Source organism: Lactuca virosa, chromosome 7 (genome assembly GCF_052849685.1).
Source record: "Lactuca virosa cultivar CGN04683 chromosome 7, Lactuca_virosa_CGN04683_v6, whole genome shotgun sequence".
Lineage (NCBI taxonomy): Eukaryota > Viridiplantae > Streptophyta > Magnoliopsida > Asterales > Asteraceae > Lactuca > Lactuca virosa.
In genome coordinates, this window is record NC_136432.1 from 201,322,379 (window position 1) to 201,340,229 (window position 17,851).

Below are 17,851 nucleotides of genomic sequence, written 5' to 3' on the forward strand. Positions count from 1 at the left end.
ATTACATAAAACATAAAACTAGTAGAAATACATACCTTGTTGTTGCTTGGATTCCTTCAAGACTTTGTGAGCCTAGCACCCCAAATGTTGTGCCTCAAATGCTTCACACAACACCACAAGACTTGGAATAACTTGAGAGAATACCTCTAGCACTCAAAATCGGTTATGCCCTCTCTAGTAACACTAGGTCCACTAGCTCACCATTTTGCTAGCCATAGGGTTCCTTTTATAGTGTTGTCACAATTAGGGTTTACTCATGAAGACCCTTAATTGTCATGACTCTTGATTTCCCATGACCCATGGGTTTGTAACTCCCATAGACTATCCATGGAGCTCCATATGGTTATAACCAAACCCATAAACCATGGATCATTAATCCACCATAAAAGAATTGATGATTGTCATAATCAACCCTATATATTTAATTAGTCTCACTTTGATCACTAGATTAATACTAGATTAATACTTGATCAATACTAATTAAATAATACTATTATTAATATATTAGAACTTATAATATATTAATAATCATAAGTGCCTTATTCTCTCATTTAGTCTATCCAAGTATTGCAATGCCATGCAACCCAAATGGACCATGCCGGGTCGGGTCAAGTACATACCAAATAAAGTTATGGACTTAGACACTATATCCAACAGTCTCCCACTTGGATAAGTCTAATAACTATATTTGCAAATATGACTTCAAAATCCGACTAGCAATCGTAGCTCTTTCAAAGTCTCTCGGAACTGAGATGATGATGATACGCCATTTAAGATAAGTGATCATATAATCCTCTGTTCTCATGATATCAGCCGGACAAACACATGGAACATGGTCTTACTTATTGTCCAGCATTTGTTTCTCGATCTCTGATTTGTTTCGACATAGAACTAAATTGAACACATCAATTAGGTTCTGACCGGGCCCGGTACATAGGTCAAAACCAAATCATCGAGGGGCCCAGATATCGCTTCTATTTCTAGAAGGAACAGATAAACTTCGACTGATATGCTTGTACTAACTACTTGTTGAATTATTCACAAAGGCACGTTTTATAACATCGAGTTACCAATGCGTTTTCGTACAATCAATGAATAACCAACTCATAGTCAACAACTCATATCTCTAGGTTTGAAGATTTATATGATATTACCGTCTCACGATCACTTGAGATAAATTCCATGAAGTGATGCAAGTGAGCGTGGGTTGGATCCAATACTCAGCCCTTATGAGTACTCATGAATGTTGTAGCAACCATTGCATTATCTAAAGCACTTTAGACAAATCATACAAGCCAAATTCATGACAGTCTTGATTCATATCTACTTCCAACATATGACTGACTGTGGATGGTTTGAATAATATGATATATACCATAACATAATTATTCTGGAAGTCAAAACATGCAAAGTGAAACATAAGAATAATACTAATCTTATATGGCCCCAACACTTTGAGTGTAAATAAAAACACCTTTTATTTAAGCACCATATTGATTACTCATTATTTATGTTTCGATTAATCAACTTTATGCTTGAATTAAAACACTAGTTGTCCCATGCTCCAAGCATGTACACTATGTTTTTCCAAACAACAATTATGCTATACTCCAAGTATGCATACTATGTTTACATATGGTCCTCTCTTTGTGAAATAGATCAATTGACAATATTCCAATGATGCTAATTTCATAATTCCAATCCTCGTTGTAAATGAAAGAATACCAAACTCTTGCCATCTACTGTAATCTGTTAGATTCTAAACTTATATGCAATGATCCCCTTGTAATGACTATGCACAGAAGTCACAAAGACTTGGCAACAGAAATTACAAAGTATTCCAATGGAAAACAATTCCATGGAAATGAAGTCTCAAATTCAAAGTACATTCCTTTGAACATCCTTCTTAGCATTAAGTTCTTTAATCTTACACAAATTCAAAGAATAACTTCCACCTATGGAGACAATTCCATATTACCATTTTGACCATCACTTCTGAACAAGAGTTGTCTCTTTTCAAAATATGTCAATATGGTCCTTACTCTATACTTCTAATTGTCCATGAGCAACCAATCTTTGGTAAACCTCAGATTGTCCTCGACAACTTTGCTTAATCATTTTAGTCATTTCCAGTTCTATTCCTTTTTCCATCTTAATGCCCTAGGCATTTGGAAAATTTAGAATGGATGAATATTATAGCACATGTAATCAAACCTATACCCAAAGCATATGGGACATGATTTATGCTATAAAAATTTTTATTTGCCATGTTTTCATAATTCGAACTATGAAGAGGGATGCCGTAATCATAATCGAATTTTGAGAACGCAACATATATAGAATTTCCTTATGTTAAACCATTCCAACATAACATTCATATATATATTCTTGACTAAAGTATATTAAATTCTCAATCTAAGCTTGTAGAATTGGAGTGAAGTATAAAATCCTCTCCCTTAATTATAGCAAAACAACTTTTTCAAGGCGAATTGAAACTTTTGTTTTCTATAATTAACATTGCTAACCTGCAATATTTAACATAATCATCATGCTCCCACTAGCATAATGATTACCAGCATAACACTTTATGCTCCCACTAGCTTTGACATTTACTCAAAAATCTATTGGACTTCTAGAAATCAATACTTTATTGACTTTCTTACCAAAGTTCATATTTCTGATACTAGATTGCTTTGATAAGACTTTATCAAAAACATACACCTTTCCTTAGATAGCTCACATGTTTGTCTAGACCTTTTGCAATTCTCACTAGTTAGTGTGTCGGTTAACCACACACGCTCCACTAACTATATGAGAATGCAAATATCACAACCGTTATCTACTTAAAATCTTCTTAGTGGAAGCGTTTCCTCACCATCATTTTCATGAATCGAAGAGAAACCTTATGACACTTAGATTTTATGGTGTATGTGTTCCTATCCATGTGAATTTGTCATAACCATAATCACAGGACTAGGTTAGTGACACTTCCAAATTCATAGGGACTGAACTTGTGCAATCTTAATTTCTTGCCACCTGGTAGCACAATGCCCACCATTGCTTCCGGGTTGTTATGTAAACAATTGAGAACTCATAGAACTCACAAGCATAATCAACTTTCAACTTGAACAGACACAGAAACAAGAATATGTCAACACGATAGGTTACAAACCTCAAGTCGTGGGCTAGTGATTAACAAAACTCTTGATTTAGTTCTTGAAACTATTTCAGAATCATTTAGACTCCCACTATCCTCTTGACATATAAGACTTCTCTTTGTCAAGAACCATTCCTTGACAAAACAAATATTCAAGATCTAGTGCGGATTCTTATCAAGTTAAACACTTCTCACTATTGGTCTTAGCTGGTCTTTGTTTTATCCAAAACATCACAACTTACCAATCTCAAATGTACAAGAATAGGAAACATCTTACCCTACATTTGACAAGTGTTATGAACTTTCTAAAGACTATGTCACTCAAGTTACAATCTTGGAGTATAACTCAGGATTTGTTTTTGGCACGAAGTATGAATTATCTTTTGATTTAACCATTTCAACAATTCACGATTCCTCTCCTCAGGCAACAAACACACTAAGGTGTCCTTAGAGGATCAATTGTGATATGGTTCCATAATCACTAAGATAATCATAAAACAAAATACACAAGTACTCTCCCATCTCTTCAGATTGGAGAAAATTTTATCTTTCTGCCTTATTTGATTCTTCTTATTCATTCTGCCATACATTGAAACTTTTCCAATGTTTCAGAATTACACTTAAACTCGTAAGCATAACCATATTTACTAAACTTTAGTAAATCATAACGAATAATCTTATTTATCTTTGTGGTGGACCTCACCGGCACACAACCAAGTGTACCCAATCTTTTAGTCCTTCACTTGACTCACATGTACATGTGAACAAGGAATTAGTCTTAATTTCCCAAGGACGAAAACTTCTCATTCATCATACAATACAAGTTGCATGATTCCAAGTTTCTATCTAACTGAAACTTGGGCGATGAGAATCTTTCCTTATTTGGTAAATTATGATACTACCACAAATGAAAGAATCAAATTCATTTTCAAATATTGCTATTAATGGAAACATATAATCAACAATTTTTCACAAATGCCATTGTAAGGATACTCAAAATAAATAAAATCAAAACTTTTCTTTATTTTAAAACTTTGCGGAAAACTTATCCTTACAACCCATATGAAAACCTTGTTGTTATCTATTCCTAAGCAATATGTCTCAACTCTTAAGTAATAGCTCAAAATTCTGATCACCGAACCATGCGATCAAAATCCCTCTTCGCGATCAGAATCAGCATATACTTCCTTTAAGTTTCTTCACTTTTCTTTGATTCTTAAAACATCAACATGTGACCCAGTCACATCATGCAATAAGAATCTCAGAATAGAAACTTAATAGAGTTAGACAATGGACTTTACCTGAAGTAGAGTCAAACATTTGACTTTACTATCCTTATGGACTTTTAGGTAAATTTGGCAACTTCGCAACCAATGCCCTTCCTTTGGCAACAGAAACATATGGACTCTTTGGAAACGGTACACGGGACTATCACAGACTTAGCCTTTCTCTTTACCATTTGGTCAACCGAGTTGACTATGGCCAATCCCTTTCAATTGGGAAGAGAAAGTTTTTCTGGACTTCCAATGTTACCATTGTCAATGTCCATGGAAGTTTGGGAAGTTGATCTTCCAATCAAATTTTGCTTTACCAATGCTCCAAATCATTGCTGATTCAGCATCATCAAGCAAATAGGTAAGATCATTAAGGGTCATGTCGTGATCTGTTATCAGGGAGTGACCAAGTCAACAGCCAGCTACCTTGAGACTTCGACACCCTACTCTCTCGGCTTGTCAATATGTGACTTAATCTCCAAGACCTAAGCACATATAGACTTTGTTTGCCAATAGGGATTGAGTGACTTAGAACTTATCATGTCTTGAAACTTGTGGGATAAGGAGATTTATTGGAGGAGGTGGAGGAAGTGAAGTATGATTTCCAGTCCCACTAATGCACAACAAAGGGATTGATCTTTCACCTTGGTTGCCATTTGGGATATCATCTTCATTAGGAAGCTTGTTCCTAAAGATTTGGGAAGACCATAGCTGTCTAAACTAGACATCTATAATGGGAGAAATTCAAGTTAGTTGATTTAAAGTCCTTAATATAACACCCAATATGAAATATTAAGGCTAGGACCCAACAACCTATTTATAACTGGAAGAGGGATGCCGTAATCCAAATTATAAAATAGTTGAAGGTAGGTAAATGACGATTTACCAATTTCCTACCATAAAAACGAAATATAATTAAGTTTTTAATTGGATTTGAAACTCCTAGATCTTTTGAGATACATTGAACTTTCAATGGCATGTTTGAATCTCGATTGTGCCCTCTCAAGTTTGTGACTGGGATGCCGAGGATCACAAACAAGGTGTGAATAACCATACAAATTGACTTGGTACCCTCAACAATATTACCTAATCGATGTGCCGGTTAACCACACACGCTCCACCGATCTATAATAAAGTCAAGTTACCCTTTGCCACTCTTACTAGTCCATGTTAGTGTGCCGGTTAACCACACACGCTCCACTAACGACTTGGTAAGGTACAAAGTGTAATTTTATGGGCTAGCACCAATTTCACATTTTCCTAAAGTAACTAAGATTGGGAATTTATAATGTATAGTTACTTTATAATTCATTATACTTTTAACGAGTATTTAAAGTCGTATCCTACCCGTTCGGCTAACGACCCTCCACCGATCAAGGAAGCGGTGGGTGAGAGTGGACACCCATTAAGTCACCATTTTATAGGCAACAACCTTATACCCCCCTTATAGACCGGCTTCGTGAATGAGGCCTACTAACGGTAAGAATGACATATTCTTATACATATCTATATAATTAAAATTATAATAATAGTATAAGGGTGTATTTTAAGCATTTAAAATACTTGGTGGTTTAATCTATTAATTAAACTATACTTAATTTAATTAAACTTAAACCATGTCTTTATGGAATTATTAACTCTTTTAATTAAACACTTTAATTAATTTAATGAAGTCCATAAAGCTTGAATTTTACCTTTAAAAAATTCTAAGAGTTCAATTTGGAATTAAAGTGTAAGGCTTTTCAAATTCCAAAACTTGAGGGCAAGAATTGAAACTATTCCAAGTCTCTTCAATTTGTAACTTATGAGTTTTAATGGTTCATAAAATGAAGACTCTTCATTTTATGAAACCTCTTTAGTTCTTTAATCATAATTAAAAGAAGTGACTTTTGGTTATCCATAACTTGAGGACAAGTTATGGACACCATCATTAGCATTAAGATCATGAATTAAACAAGCATGTAAGTTACACAAAATTCCTATGATCTTCTAAAAACTCATAAGAACAAATATTCATATCAAACAATTTCAAGAAAATCATATAAACATATACAATACTTGAAAATTGATAAAAGTCATGTAAAATGGGTTAACATAATCATTATCATTTTGAAAAACAGATTTTACAAGTCCAAAACAGATTGGGATAATGATCTTAATCCATTTCCAGCAACAAAACTCGAAAAAACTGCCCAGCACGCTCCTACTCGCCGAGTGCATTATTCTACTCGTCGAGTAGGATGAATTTGTTCATGGACTCGGCGAGTCCAGTCGTCAAAATGCAGAATTTTCGATTTTTTAAGCAGTTTTGCATCAAGTATACAGAAAACAATCCTAGGCTCTGATACCACTGATGGGTTTTGAGCATTCTAACACTTCCTAAGTGTACATGCAACCCTAATAACCTTGAATCTATGTTTTCTCTATATACATGCAAATTTCTTTTTCAAGGTTATTTCCTAACTAGCATGGCATGGGGATTACATAAAACATAAAACTAGTAGAAATACATACCTTGTTGTTGCTTGGATTCCTTCAAGACTTTGTGAGCCTAGCACCCCAAATGTTGTGCCTCAAATGCTTCACACAACACCACAAGACTTGGAATAACTTGAGAGAATACCTCTAGCACTCAAAATCGGTTATGCCCTCTCTAGTAACACTAGGTCCACTAGCTCACCATTTTGCTAGCCATAGGGTTCCTTTTATAGTGTTGTCACAATTAGGGTTTACTCATGAAGACCCTTAATTGTCATGACTCTTGATTTCCCATGACCCATGGGTTTGTAACTCCCATAGACTATCCATGGAGCTCCATATGGTTATAACCAAACCCATAAACCATGGATCATTAATCCACCATAAAAGAATTGATGATTGTCATAATCAACCCTATATATTTAATTAGTCTCACTTTGATCACTAGATTAATACTAGATTAATACTTGATCAATACTAATTAAATAATACTATTATTAATATATTAGAACTTATAATATATTAATAATCATAAGTGCCTTATTCTCTCATTTAGTCTATCCAAGTATTGCAATGCCATGCAACCCAAATGGACCATGCCGGGTCGGGTCAAGTACATACCAAATAAAGTTATGGACTTAGACACTATATCCAACAGTTCTTGCCATCGTTGATCTATACACCCAATAAGGTGAACTTAGATCCTTATTCACGATAGATAATTAAATTATCCAAATCACTCTGAAACGTTTACATGCTAGTTCTAATACCGTAGTCGCACGCTTAGAATCCTAAACACATAAGGTCTCCAGATCCGGTTGGCAACAAACCGTAGATCCGAACAAATAATATCATATATGGCAAACATATAACATTTAGCACATAAAAACATTTTAGGCAACTTTCCTAAAATAAACTAGTGCTCGTGTCTTAAATATAACAGACACTCATCTCACAATCTTCACGTAGCATTCTAAGTTTAAGTCTAGAAATCCTACAAATTCCTAGTTCGCTTAAACTAATGCTCTGATACCAACTGTGACATCCCCAAAATCACGTCCAGAAAAGACCGATTTAATTTATGTTTTTAAAATAATTTCAGAGTAATCCTTTGATTAAAAGAGTTGCGGAATTTGTTCCCAAAACAAAATATGATAAAATAAAATTTATCAAAGCATTTCTTAAAGAAATGTATTTTCATATATAACAAAACTCGGGATGTCATGTTCCGATACAGACCAAAAGCATAAACGGCACATTATAAGCCTTACAACAGTTATATACAACTACTGGCCTATAAACAAAATAACTTGATGATTCATCCATCTTATGCTCTCGCGCCACTACCTGTAATACAAATTAAACTGAGTGGGTCAGGCTTGGGAGCCTGGTGAGCATATAGGGTTTTCAACCCACAATAAATAATTATATTTAATTTCACCAACCAACAATAACCCGATTACACATTCCCGTTATCCTCACTTTACGTCCCTAAAACAACAACTATCACAAGGGACCTAGTCTAAGGATTTTCATCGGGATGGACATTACTGCAAAGGGGTTTCCTCGACAATAGATGCCCTAAAGGCAACCATGAGGGGGATAAAGTACATCTGTGAACACATCGTTCACAACACCTACAGGTTATGAACCTGCCAGCGTTCCACTAGACAGTCTAGAAAGAGTCTGTGGTAGTCATCCATACTCCGCTAGATGACTAGATCAACAACAACATCGAGGCCTCTCATCATTTTATTTCATCACACATCAACTATCTACACATGTTATACCCAACAGTTTTGTAGATAACATATACATATATACATACTTATACAACTTTAAAACCTGTATAATATATTCATTCAATACTCATTCCAGATAACAGATAATATACAAACACATAACACATATTTTATAGAGAATAATTCATATCTATGTGTTAGAAGAAAGAAACTACACACTCACTTGATAAGAAGATTATCGGACAGCACTACGGCTCTTAAAGCAGAATTCTTCGGTGAAACTGTGATCTCTTCACACACCGGGCTTCTCGCGGGCAGAGCTTCGGCTCGGAAACTCTTTTCTTCTCGGGATCTTCAGAGCTTCGGGACTCGCTTCGGGTCTCGGGATGATACCGGGGCTTCAGGGGTATAACTTGCACGTAAATCGAGGTAATATGGAGTGAGAGGAAAGAAATTGGCAACCCTAAACGGCTGGCCTCGCTTTCTATATATAGGAGGCTGAAATTCTATGCTCACGTCGTGAGCTCGATAGGTCACTGCGTTCATCATGGCCACTTTCCCTGGAGGATGTCCATCACCTGCTCACGTCGTAAACACTGTGCTCACGTCGTGAGCTCTGACACAGGGGTTGAAGTTCATGCCCCGAACTTCAGAAATTCATATCTTTCGCATACGAGCTCCATTTTCGACGTTCTTTATACCCACGCGTAGATGAGATTATGATATACAACTCTCGTTTAGACTCCGTCGGCTAATTTCAACTTTAACTTTTATTATATTATTTTTAGTAGGCCAGGACAGGAAAACTCCGTTAGAAATTCATAACTTCTTCATCTGACATCCGTTTTCGTCTGTCTTTTCACCGCTGGACTACTATCGACGAGATCTTCGATTCTCGTTTAGATTGTTTTGGCTAGAAATCACTCGATCTTATATTCGAACTTTGGGCTGCATACCGCTAAGTCGAAACTTCGAAAAATCATATTTTCCTCATACGAAGTCAGATTTAGACGTTCTTTTTATGCACGCTCCCGGTTTAACGTATTCTACGACTTTCGTTTAGATCACTAAGGCTAAATATCGTTCTATCGTAAATTCACTATTTACGTCATGTAGTGTCGTACCGGTTCTGTCGCGAAACGTCGACATGTCATAACTCCTTCGTTATATCTCGGATTTCGGCATTCTTTATAATTTCGGAATCCTCGTAACGACCACTACAACTTCATGCATAGATATCAGGCTTATCTAATATTTTATTATTACGCTTGTTCTTGTTCTTAATTCATTTAAGTTACACAATTACGCATAAAACACATAACACTCAAAATAATACATTTTTATTATTTCACAACGGTTTACAAAGGTTAACCTAGACTATTACATCATCATTAATGCCTACCTAGAAACACGGGTGTTACATACTACCCCCAGCGTACCCTCTGGTACGCCCAACGTACTAGGTGGTCTCCGCGTCAAATGCACGCATATGAGGACGCTGAGCGTACTCTCTAGTACGCCCCGCGTACTCATTTACCACCTTTTTCTAAAAAGGGCCAAAATGGACAAATGCTCAAAAGATCAAGGTATACCTGGACTTTGGATGTTATAATAAATATGAAAATTCTAAACATTTAAAAAAGTTTGAATTTATAAGAAAAATTAGAAAAATATTGAATTATTAAAATTAAAGTGTTTTTGTTCTTTTAAATTTAAACAAATAATTTAGATAAATAAATAAAATAAAGTAATGAACTTTAATTTGAGAATTTTGAAATAAGAATGTAAGTCCATTAATGAAATTGATATTCATTTATTACTACATTTATTGTAATTATTACATTAAAGTATTATGTGGAATTTATTAAAATAGAAAAACCCATAAAATGACATGTGAAAAAGAAATTAATTCAAAAAAAATCATAAAATGACATTTGGCAAATTGAATTAGAGCGTGACATGTGGCAAAAAAATCTTCATTTTTTAGGGTAGATTTACATATAAATCTGTTACAAAGAACGTACAACAAGTAGACTGTTACTGCGTACTCGTCAGTAATATTGTAAAACTGGTCGCCGAAGATTAGAGAATTCAAGTCTCTAACTGACAGCGAATTGTCAGACTTGTACGGGAAACAACGTCTAAGGAATGATGAATCAAGAATTTTGAAATCTTTTTTCGATACATCAGGATGCCTGTGACATCCCTAATTTCATGGCCTAAAAAGACCGATTTTTTTATGATTTATTTGAAAATCAGAGTATACTTTTAAAGAAAAATGTTACGGAATTTGTTCCAATAAAAATATAGATAAGAATTTATCAAAGCATTTCCGAAGAAATGTATTACATTACAAAACTCGGGATGTCATCGTCAATATAGATCAAAAGCATAAACCAAAAATAACATAGGCCTTACAACATTTCTATTTATTTCTACTGGCCTATAATCCATAATCTCTCATCAGATCATCACATCTATGCCCTTGTGTCACTACTTGTAATACAAAAAATTGAGTGGGTCGGGCTGGGGAGTCTAGTGAGCACATAGGGTTTTCAACCCACAATAAATAAGTTTGTTATTTCCAACAATCATTCAACCCGATTACCCTTTCCCATTATCCTCACTTTACGTCCCTAAAACATTTATCATAAAGGATCTATCCTAAGGAATTTCATCGCGATGGACACTACTGCTAAGGGGATTCTTCATCCATATATGTCCGTAAGGCAACCATAAGGGAGATGGAGTACACCGGTGAACACATCGTTCACAAATACCTACAGGTTGCGAGCCTGCTAGCCTTCCACTGGACTGTCTAGAAAAGTCCGTGGTCGTCATCTATACTTCGCTAGATGACTGGAACATCGTCAACGTCGAGGCCTCTCATCATTTTATTTCATCACTCATTAACTATTTCATCTACCCATGTTATACCCAACATATTTGTAGATATAAAATACATATACAATTTAGATCTGAAGAAAAAGGTTTAGATCTGAAAAAAATACATATACAGTTCAGATCTGAAAAAGAAGTTTAAATCTTTCATCCAGCATAGATCTATAAAATACATATAATATACACACATAACACGTAATTTATATAAAATACTTTATATCTATGTGTAAGATGAAAGTAACTATGCACTCACTTGATAAGGTGTTGATTCCAACTTAGACAGCGCTTCGCTTCGACGAAACCAGAAGGTTTGCTTGAAAACCGGGCTCTACAGGGGCAGATTTCCGAGCCAAAAAACTCTTTTTTCTTGGAGTCTTCGGACGCTCCGGGACTCGCCTCTAGCACTTGGGAAGTGCTAGGGAATGGAAGAGAGGTTTTGGGGGTAATGAGAGAGAAAGAATGGTTTTGGTGTGAGTTTTGGGGGTGATCCACGCCTCTATTTATAGGCTGTCTGGAGCCTCTCAAGTCGTGAGACTTGGCTCTCACGTCGTGAGCTTTGTGTAGGCACCAAGGCGAAGCCTGGTGCTGACACGTGGCGTCGGACGCAGGTAAAACAACCAATCTTTAAAAATTCATAACTTTCGCATATGAGCTCCGTTTTTGACATTCTTTTTGACGGAGGTTTTTTTTCTCACGACATCTTACGTGAGACAATTATTAATGAGGTGTTTGAGGCTTTTGATGCTTATGTCCATCATGATCTCGACTACTTGGTTGTTTAAGTCATGTGTTCTGAACGTCATAACTTCTTTATACGATCTCAGATTTTAACGTTCTTTATATCCATGTGTTTGTATTTTAGTCTACTATAATTTTCGTTTAGATTACTCCTGTTAAAAAGTAATATTTTTACTTACGATCTTTATATCCATACTTTTTTTCATGAATGCATGTATGAATGTTTTTTTTATATAATCGTAAGTAAAAATATATTATATTTTAACGGGAGTAATTTTAACGAAAGTTGTAGCAGACTCAAAAAATGAACACTTGGATATAAAGATCGTTAAAATCTAATATCGTATGAAGAAGTTACGACGTTCATAACACAAGACCTAAGCCAAACAACAAGACTTACGCAACCAAACAGTCGAGATCGTGATAGATATAAACATAAACATCGCCAAACACCTTATCAATGATTGTACCACACAAGATGTCGTGAGAAAAAAAAAACCTAAAGAATCATTCATAAGTACTAAATGAGTACAAAAACAAAAAGGGCTTATTTTGAAACGAAAAAATATTAAGGACTAAATGTGTACAAAATGAGAAATATATTACCTTATTAAGTTATTTTTCCCGGCTAACTTGGAGTAACCGGTCATAAGGACTGAATGTGTACAGTTTAACAAGTTGAAGGGATAAATGTGGACGAAAAAAAAACTCAGTGACCAAATGTGTACAAATCGAAAAATATATTACCCTCTTAAATCATTATCTCTATAGTTTTTTCACAAATCACAGTCCACTAGACTTTTTTGACAATCAAAAGTCACATTGTTTTATAAAAAGAAAAGGGATAATGATTTAGGAGGGTAATTAGGTTTCTAGTTTGTCCGTATTAGGTCACTAAGGTTTTTTTTGTGCGTATTAGACCAATATGGTTGTTATTACCGTTTAGAAATAGACATTTTTACCGGTTTCTTCCTGTTTAACCGGTAAAAATGACTATTTCTAAACGGTAATAACAACCATAATGGTCTAATACGCACAAAAAAACCCTTAGTGACCTAATACGGACAAACTGGAAACCTAATTACCCTCCTAAGTCATTAACCCTAATTTTAAAGACATTGAGAATATATGACCATCAACAGTAAACTAGTTCGTTTAGAACTCGCGTCGTCCCATATCGACCAGAAGAAGAACCTGCTACTCCTATATATGGCGAAGCTCTTCATCTATAGTTGTCCCTTCGGGGACATCCGATAAAATTGGAACGATACAGAGAAGATTAGCATGGCCCCTGCGCAAGGATGACACGCACAAATTGAGAAATGGTCCAAATTTTTTTTAAACCCTTCGTCGTCTTCTCTGAAACCCTAATTCCATTTTCAAATGCTAATAGAGTTCAATTGCAATTCTTACGTTTCAGTAAATGAACTATTGAAGTCATGATCAGACAACATGTGGATTCCATGGTCAAATTGATCTTTTTTGTTGATGTCTTCAACCATTTGTGGCAAGTAAGGGTGATCTTTCTTTCTATAAAGTCTTCTTTAAGTTTTTTACTTTTCCTGTCATTAAGTTTCATGCTTTTTAAACTTCCGTTTATGTGTTGTATATAGTCTGTATGTGTTTGTTTATGTGCTGATTTTTTATTCATTTTGCAACTTCAGTTTCTTAGTTCATGTTGTGGTTTTGCTGTTTATAAAATAATTGATAATAGGCATCCTTTGCAAGTCCCTGTTGGTTTTACATTTCCATTCGTTATCAAATGTAGACATTGATGGGAGGTATCAAAGTGAGATTGTTTTTGTACATATGGATGTGTTCATGTAAACATTTAAATGACAAAAAAGAAGTTATTGATAAAATGTTGCATATTTATGTAATGAAGATCATCAATCATATGAGTTTTTGGACTTGGAAATTCTAGAAGGGTTGTGTGATAAGTTTAAATGGAAGCAACTATTTTCAGTCAAACAAGTCAGTCACATTGATTAGTAAGCATGTTTTCTAAATAATTAGGGTTAATGACTTAGGAGGGTAATTAGGTTTCCAGTTTGTCCGTATTAGGTCACTAAGGTTTTTTTGTGCGCATTAGACCAATATGGTTGTTATTACCGTTTAGAAATAGTCCTTTTTACTGGTTAAACAGGAAGAAACCGGTAAAAAGACTATTTCTAAACGGTAATAACAACCATATTGGTCTAATACTCACAAAAAAAACCTTAGTGGCCTAATACGGACAAACTGGAAACCTAATTACCCTCCTAAGTCATTATCCCAAAAGAAAATTCTATACGTAACCTTAAAGTGCATGATATACCCTTTGAATGGAATAATGTTTATTTACCTTATGATTTGATAATTATTATATATATATTAAAGATGTGAAAGTTAGGAACAGTAAAGTTCCTAACGATTTGACAGAATTGGTCCACAACTTTTTATATTTTCAATGGTTAAGGATTTTGCCACAAGAGTTTTTCATATTGGCAATTTAGTCCCTGAACATTCATCTGCATTGTATATTGATACGTGTCATTCTTTCCTTCCCTCTTCCAACATAATTGATACGTGGCGCTGGTTTTGGCTTTAATCTCTGCAACGTGTTCATGTTGTGTTCGTCACCGCCTCTGTTGCCCAATATCTATCTTCCACCGTGATTGCTCACCTCTTCACCGCTAATTGCATCGATTTCAATATGCAGAAGAAAACTTTTTTTTCATCTCTTTCTTTATTCTCTATCGCTCCACATTTACACCGCTCCTTAAACCAACCAACCCATCGATCGTCTCCATCGCCTATCCCTTCTTCTTCGTCACCACCTACCGGTGTAGCGGCGGATATCTCCTTCGACTTTGTTGACGTTGATTCCGCTCTAACCTTATGAAGTTGCGTTTCTTCTACATCCATGGTGAATCGAAGTGGACGAATCGATTTCTCAAAGAATATTAACAACGATTACATTCTCTTCACATGTTTCCAGTCTTTTGGAAATCGGCTATTTCCGGTATATGCTTCTTCCTTCACGATTTTCCTTTATATTCTACTTCTACTTCTTCTTTCAACGGTGTTAGAATAATCAGCTTTTACATGACAATTTGTGTTTTACCTTTTTTTTTCAGAAGGGATTCATCGGGTTGTCAATTTGAAGTTTTTTAATTGGTTTTAAATCGAAAGGTACAATCTTCGTATTTGAAGCCCTAACTGGTGTTTATTTTTGACTTTTGATCCCCTTTTTTGATATTTACTTAGCAACGACTATACAACTTATTTCAACCACTAATGCAATTACATGCAATATTCATTTCTTAACCAAACATCAGCTTTATCATATGAATCTAAGGTACATCTGCTAAAATCCTCTCTTATTTATTTTAATTAGTGACATACAGTTTATAATTTCTATTGAAAATTAGTTTCATGATCTCTACAAACCATTTATAGAGATAGCTCCATCTTTATCCACTGGAATACAATATTAACTATTTTTTTTACTCTTTTTATTTCCCACCTGACTTATCTCCCTTTGTTCTAAAATTCGTGTTTGTATAATGGGTTTTAAGATTTATGAAGCTTTAATTCAATTTATTTTATGTAAATTAGTGAAATTGATTTTCTGGAGTTTGCATGCCAACTGTTTGTTTATATGTCTCCATGAAACTGGATTGCTAACTTCCATGTCTTCATGAAATCATATGAGTTTTATTTTGTGCAGTTACATCTCTATTGTTATCTTTGTAGACTAATTTCTAGTTGCTTCTCTTTATATGATGGTTTGTTTACTTTCTCAATATATTGTAAATTGATTTGTTCCATGGTTCTTCCTAGCAGCAGGAGGATTTTTGAATGAATAGTTTTCCTGTATCGCCAACACTATTCAATCCATTGGCTGAACCAAATCCTTTGGGGTTAGGCCAACTAACCACTAGCAGGGTAGACCATTGGGCACACCATTGGATACACCGTCTGTATTTTATGAAATCATCTTCATACACTCTTTCTTTTCAGCAAAAGGTGAATCATCTATACATCTTTTATAGTTCTTGCTTCAACATTTGTTTGGTTTTTTATAAAAGACGTGTTGAATTTGCCAAATCATAGACTTATATGCTTTTTTGTTATTGTAACAGGCAAATCATCCAAAAAGAATGATTGTACTGCATCTTAACATGAAAGTACCTGCAACTATTTTTCTTAAAAAATAAATAAATAATATTTTGATTTTATTGGGTTTAAAATTAGACACATAAATTGTTGAACTGGTTTTGGCTTTAATCTCTGCAACGTGTTCATGTTGTGTTCGTCACCGCCTCTCTCGCCCAAGTTTACTTTGATCTTTTTAATTTCTGGCCTAAAACGTTTTTCAATAATAAGAATATTATTAAAAGTTAGAGTGTATTTATTAAAATGATTATCGAAGAAACTTGATGTGATAAATCATTCTATCAGACTCCTCAAGTCAAAACTGGATTTTAATTTTGAACAATGTTTGGTTTTTATTATCTTTTTACATTTTGGACTAACAATTTGATCTGATTTTTTTTCTTTTTGAAATAAGAAAACCTCCTGCAAATATTGCGAACAAGAAACAGTGTTTCCCTGAGGTATAATTGAATTCATCTCATTCTACAAACCATGTTGATTTTTCTCTACTTTGTTAAAGATTTTGACTCTTTATTCAAACTATTTACCAGGAGATTAAGAAGTCAAATTCATCAAATGGCGAATTTGGTTTATGAGAAGATCAACATGTGCAAATGTTCTTGGAAATATCAGAAAGAACGTCGGATCAAGGAGATCATCAGATGGTATTTGTTTCAATTCAATCAGTGTGGTTGACTGAAAATTCTCTTGAGTTCATTAGTTTGACTTTTTGCATATCTTTATGCTCAAACCAATGTTTCTGGTAAAACCAAAGTTAAAGTTGTTCACATTATACTAAATTCTACAACTGTTTTGAACTTACAACTTTTATGAATTTAATTTTTAGGATTTTTTTTGCAAACTTTTTTTTTGTTTTTTTGAAATTACTAAACTATTCTACCTACAATCATCCTATTTTATAATGTTTTTTTAGTTTGTTTATTTTTGTAGATGTGTTATTAGAAGTGAATGGTTTTACTTTGATCAATTCCAGTCGTTTGAATCACGGGCAAGGAAAAGGCTTGCGTGAACATAATGTTCACCGACTCTGGAAAAGCAACAACCACTACTCACCTGATCTACAAGTTGGTGTCATGAAAAATGACAAAGATCCGGTAAAACTGGAAGGCAATGTTGATGATGTTTGATAAGTATGGGTTGAGTAACAAATTGTAAGTATGTTGTTATTAGGTATAAAGAAATGTAAATAAGTTGCTATTAAAGATAGAAACTTAAATTCTAAGTTTCTTACCTATTTCTATTATTAGTAAAAAAAAAAAATATTTGTCCTCTGAGGTTGACATGGATTGATGCTGTTAGACTAAAGAGGAGGTAGGGGTAAAGTGGGAAGGTGGACATATCTTGCTAATACATATTACATAGCTGGTCATCATAAAAACTCTGGAAAGTGTTCAAGGAAA

At 34.5% G+C, this 17,851-nt stretch overlaps 1 non-coding gene across 1 annotated transcript; it reads left to right on the forward strand.

Moving 5' to 3' along the window:
* Nucleotides 1-13,524: 13,524 nt before the first annotated feature.
* LOC145127916 (U6 spliceosomal RNA) lies at nucleotides 13,525-13,627 on the forward strand. The gene has a single exon (XR_013716523.1). It is a non-coding gene; the product is annotated as a U6 spliceosomal RNA (small nuclear RNA).
* The last annotated feature ends 4,224 nt before the right edge of the window (nucleotides 13,628-17,851 follow it).